The sequence below is a fragment of the Hyla sarda genome, chromosome 1 (assembly GCF_029499605.1).
Source record: "Hyla sarda isolate aHylSar1 chromosome 1, aHylSar1.hap1, whole genome shotgun sequence".
In the NCBI taxonomy this organism is placed as follows: domain Eukaryota; kingdom Metazoa; phylum Chordata; class Amphibia; order Anura; family Hylidae; genus Hyla; species Hyla sarda.
The window spans coordinates 116,719,031-116,725,030 of NC_079189.1; positions in this window are offsets into that span (position 1 = coordinate 116,719,031).

The window sequence follows — 6,000 nt, forward strand, 5'->3', positions numbered from 1 at the left end:
GGTGGGCAGAAGAAAACGGTGTCTTTTGTAAAAGTGTTAGTGTACACAAGTAAGTATTGAGGATATGCATTACGTGAAACTTAACTTTTAATAATATGCTTACAATAAAATATATGGACCCAATTTTTAAAACCAATTTTTAAAACCGAACATAAGGAAAGGTGGGCAAAAAACACCATGTGCCACCTACACCACCAAGCATTGATGTGATGCAAAGATCTCTAAAAGGTGGAAGGGAACAACGTATGGTCCATTGTAAACGGTGGGGGTAAACATTTCCCCTGTAAGGCCCTACTCTCGCATTATTAATTCCTAGGCATTGGTGGGTTTAAATCCTGGCTGATCCATGCCTGATTCATCTTCACAAATGTGAGTCTCTCCACATTTTTTTATTCTCCTTGGGGTTACTATGGCTCCCGTTGCACCAAACACCCACTCTGATGGTACACTACTGGCCGGGCAGGACAGCTTTTCCAGGGCAAACTCTGCTAGTTGTGGCCACAAATAAGGTTTGGCGGCACAGGAGTCCAGCAGTTCTTCAAGGTGTGTTGGCATGGTCATGTCAAGGTATGCCACCACCTGCTGGTTCAGATCCTGCTCAAGGTCTACCTGCTGCTGATGAGTTGCTTCACTATGCGGGTGAAGAAAGCTACTCATCAGTGACTATAGACTCAGGCTGCTGCTGATGGAGCTGGTACTGATCCTGCCATCCCACCCATCCCCAGCAGCCATGGCAGTGGAAGGTGAACAGAGAGGGCCCTCCGAGTCAGACCTGCAAGAGGATGGAGATGGCGCAGATAGGCATCGACCAACTGAGTACATAGGATGTCTCCGTAGTAGGTCAGTTTGTCCTCCCTCTCAGTGGGTGTAAAAAAGGCCCCCATTTTGTGTCGGTAGCAAGGGTCCAATAAGGTGGAGAGCCAGAAGTCATCCCGCTGCCGAATAGTGACAATTCGGCTGTCACTTTGCAAGCAAGTGAGCATGCATCGTGCCATTTGTGCAAGTGACTCAGAAGGACTCTCTGCCTCCATCTCCACTGCATACTGCCACGGTGTTCTGGGTCCTTTGTCTCATCTTCCTCATAACCCTCTAGCTGCTCCTCCACTCCTGTCAGATGACTAGAAAAAAACCTAATCTCGCGAAACCTAAACTGTGCTTCACTGTGCCCCTCCCCTCCTCCTCCTTCTCCAGTTCAGCCCTGTTACATTATGCGCTCCGGCTGCACATGCTGTCCGTGAGCGCATGGTCCCGTTACCTGCTGGTGCGGGCGGGTCTGGGATTCGCATCGCGGGACGCGCCTGCATGCGAATCCCAATCTGTCACTCACCTGGTGCTTCACCTGCCCCCATCTCTGCCTCTATGCTCTGGCGCATGTGTCCCCGTCCCCTAGGGCGCACACGCACCGGAGCTTTAAGATTTAAAGGGCCAGTGCGCCCATTAGTGAAGTAACACCTGTGGCTCATTGATAAATTCCTCCACCTCCCACACTTCCCTGACAGATCATTGTTGCCCTAGTGCCTGAGAGAAAGTGTTCCTGAGAGTTTCCTTGCTGTGTATCATACCCTTTGCGCCGTAACCTGACCTTGCTCCTTTGCCGCCTGTCTACTGACCACTTGCTATGTTCCTGACTACTCTATTGTGCCGCCAGCCCTGACCTTCTGCTATCCTGACCATGAGATGCCTTTCCCACCTGTGCCTTGAATCTCCTCAGCTGCCTGTGTGGTCGAGCCGTACCATGGGTAGCGACCCGGGTGCCGCTTGCTGCAGCAAGTCCATCCCGCTTTGCAGCGGGCTCTGGTGAAAACCAGCGGCACCTTAGACTCCGCTCCCTGATACGGTCCGAGTCATCTACCACACAGGTCCAGCGGATCCACTATCTTCAGTGTTCCAGTCTACTGAAACTTCAGTGTTACAAGCCCCCACAGGGCTCATGTGGGCGTGAGATGTAGGCGCCATGTCTTCAGTGCCCTGACCAGCCATTGTTTCCAACACATGTTATAGTAGGTGAAACAGTGGAATGACGTTGTTCATCCCGTAGTCCTGGTGACTGGCTAATAATGTCGCTTCCTCAAAGGGCCTGAGCAAACGGCAGGTGTCACGTGTGAGCTGCCACTGGTTGACATTGAAGTTACATCTGCTTGGATCATCAAGAAATCGGTGATGGCTTTCCTCTGGTCGTATATGGAGTGTGGAATTTCAACATGTGGAAACGTCGTAAATCAGACTATGTTGGGGAATGCCGTTCTGATGCTGCAGCTCAAGGAGGGTGTGCTTTGTGGTGTACGAGAGGCTGAAGTGCATGCAAAGTTTCCTTCCCATTGTTAGGATGTCTTGCAGATGGGGGAACAATTCAGGAACTGCTTGACAACCAGATTGAACATGTGTGCCATGCAGGACGCAAGGCTCATGCTTCCTTGTCGCAGCGCAGACAAGATGTTCTTCTGTTGTCAGTCACCATGGTTCCAGTTTTAGTCGAATAAGCCATGATTCGATTTCTTGATGAAGGACTTTTAGCAGTTCATCGCCTGTGTGACTCCGTTCGCCAAGGCAATTAATGTGAAGAACAGTGTGACACTGTTGTGCCCTGCACACATGGTATGCTGGAGGGGCACTGAGACATGTGCAGTGGAGGCTGAGGAGGCAGATTCGCAGGACCAACAACCTGAGAGCGTGGAGGCGTAAGCTGCGCGACCTGTCCAAGTTGCTGTTGGGGCTGTGCAGGAACCACATTCACCCAGTGGGCCGTAAAGGACATGTATTGTCCCTGACCATAGTTACAGCTTATAATGTTGGTGCTGCCATGCACTTTGGTACACGCCAAAAGGCTCAAGGACTGGCCCACCTTCTCTTCCACAAAATTGTGCAGGGCTGGTACTGCCTTCTTTGCAAAGAAATGACGGATTGGGGCTCTCCACCTTAGCTCAGCACAAGCCATCAGTTCTCTGAAAGTTGCAGAGTCCACCACTTGAAAAGGGAGGGACTGCAGCACCAGAAACTTGGACAGGAGCACATTCAGCTTCTGCGCTGTGTGATGAGTCGGCACATACTGTTGTCTCTTGGACATGGCTTCGCCAATGGATTGCTGGCGGAATGACTGACTCGAAGTAGGAGGAGCAGGAGCATCTGGAGAGACAGAAGATGGGTATGACACACAGCTCCTTTCGGCTGAGGTGGTGGAGCCTTGGCTGGCTGAAACAGGGAGCGGCGTGCCACTGGGTGATGCAGCAGGCGGGACCACAACATCGGAGCCACGGTTCTCCCAGGCCGCTTTATAGTAATGCTGCATATGTTGACGCAGGGCTGTGGTGCCAAAATTGGGACCCTGGCAATGCTTCACCTTCTGCCAACACATCTTGCACATGGCCATGTTAACCTCCTCCGGATGCTTGATGAAAAACTGCCACACCACCGAATAGCTGATTTTCCCACCAAAAGTCCACATTGATTGACTGCTACTATCGCCGACTCCATGAACCCCTGTTTCACTACCTCCCAGGAAGGTAGGCTGCCTCGAAGCAGGTGGTCTACCCCGGGCACATGTGGCTTCAGACTTTCCACTTTTGCCACCATGCTGATTGCCAACCATGCTACCACCTTGCTGGCTCAGCTGCTGCCTCATGGGCAACCTGCAACCCTCTTCTCCTGATGATGATGAAACCCATTCTGCACCCAACTCCCAAGTGCGATCGGCTTCATCATCATCGAGTTGTGTCTGCACATCACTGATGTCCTTCTCAGGTTCCTCAACAGTGTCTGCTTCAGGAGCCTGAACGCTCGCAACACCAGCTCCCATGCCACTCTCCTCATCACTACTTGCCCGCCTAGCGGAGGAAGCGGCAGATGTCTCCTCCACTTCTTCACTGGGCAGTAGCTGCTGACTGTCCTCTAGATCGTCCTCACTAAATAGTGGAACTGAGCCTACAGCATATGATACTTCTGTGGGGGAGGGAACAGATGTCAGATGTCACTGTTGAGGAAGTGGATGACCGTGTTAATCAATCGATGATGGCAGATAGGTTGCTGGTCGAGACACAATGGCTAGCTGATACCGGGAATTTCAGGCACTCACGATCAGATGGTTCAGTTTTCTTTTCGTTTATTCCAAGCATTCTGCAGTTTATCACAGCTTTTGGAGATGGTACATAGGCAAAACGTCCAAGCTAGCAGAGATCTCAGTTCACTAGTTGAGAGTCATCAGGGTCTGATGCGACGTTTCGGGGGAACTCCCCCTTAATCATGCACAACACCAACAGTAAACACCAGTGCTGCAAAACACAGAGACTGTGTACTACACCCAAAATGCTTTTCAGTGCAACACACACTGCTGTCTGTCCCTCTCTATCTCTCTGCAATAAAAGGCTAAAGTGACTGGCCGCAAGATGCCTGCCGATTATATAAGGCTGTGACATCACAGAGGTAGCTGGCTGCTGATAGGCTGCATGTGATTCAGGGTCATCCCGCCTACACTTGTTTCCGCCTTCCCAGGATTCCTTGCCCCATGTCTTCACATGAGGATCCGCCATTTTAAATGCCCTGAAGCCTGGACCACACTTAATGGAGTTTAATGAAGTGATTTGCACAATTGAATCCCGGCGATATTTGCATTCCTTGCAAATCTAATTTTTCCTGAAATTCGTAACCAATTCGTATTCGTCAGATTGGATTCGCTCATCCCTAGATGTGATTAAAAACATTTTTTTTAAATAATAGTAACTTTCTTTATGTATTTATTTATTTGTCTTGTCTGTTTATATTATTAGATTAGCAAAACTTTAGACTTTTCTCAAATTCAGACTTCATGGAGAGCATATCAAAAGAAATAGTAATAATAATAGTATTAATATAATAAAATTTGAGATACAAAAATATAATACCTTTATCTACAACAAATAATAGCTGACAAAGTAAAAAAGGAAGAAAAAAAACTGTCAAACTAAGCTGAGAACACGTCTTCACCCAGACTTGGAAAATTCTACCCAGTGAGACAATAATCAATCATTTCACATTTCATACTCGATAGCATCAATCTACTTTGACAGTCAGAAAAGGGGCCACAATGTCTTTCTGTTGAGCTTGGAGCAGACACTTGGCAGGGTGCAACCATGTGCGTCCTTCTCTGTAGCAATTAACTTTGCAAGAACTGTACACTTAATTATTGCATTAAAGACCACAATTTTACACAAGAATTTGTAATGACCTAACTCAATTCACCTGTTCTATAGTAATTAGATACAGTTACAAACTTACTGCAATGTTTCCCTGTTTATAAGAAGGTAGATAGCCTTGCTAGACTAGACAGGTTATTTTAATAATTCCATAAATTCACAATGACTTCCCAAATATTATGTTGAAATTCCTTTTAGTTACACTTCTTAATGGGAAACCTGGATGACAACTAATGATTCTACCTCAGTGATCTCCCTTAGTGGTTACCATGCAGTATTCATGGCAAAAGAGGCACCGGTCATTTTCTTCATTGAGCCAGAAAAAAAACTTTAAATGGTCACTGTTAATTCAAACAACTTCCATTTGGTAGCCAAAGGGATTTCTATCATGTTTAGAAATCACTTCAGCTCTGAAGTATTGGCCAATGGGTGTTTCACTCCTCTGCAATATGCTATCTACTGCCTGTTGTTGAAATATGTCTCCAGTAACAGCTTGAGCAGGACAAATTATAGGAGGGGGTGGGTGTGCAACAGAGAAAAAGAGAGAGCATAAAAGAGAGAGAGAGATAGAGAGGAGGCAACATCTCCTCAAGGACTCAGGCACTTTTGTTTTTTTTCCTCCTTACCTTTAAAAAAATCATAATTATTTAAATTCTGCACCTAAAAATCCATATGAAGGCAGATTTTTTGCGCCACCAATCCTACTTTGTAATGATATCAGTCATTTTACCCAAAAATCTACGGCGAAATGGAAAGAAAAATTATTGTGCGAAAAAATGCAATTTTGTAACTTTTGGGGGCTTCCTTTTCTACACAGTACATTTTTTGGTAAAAA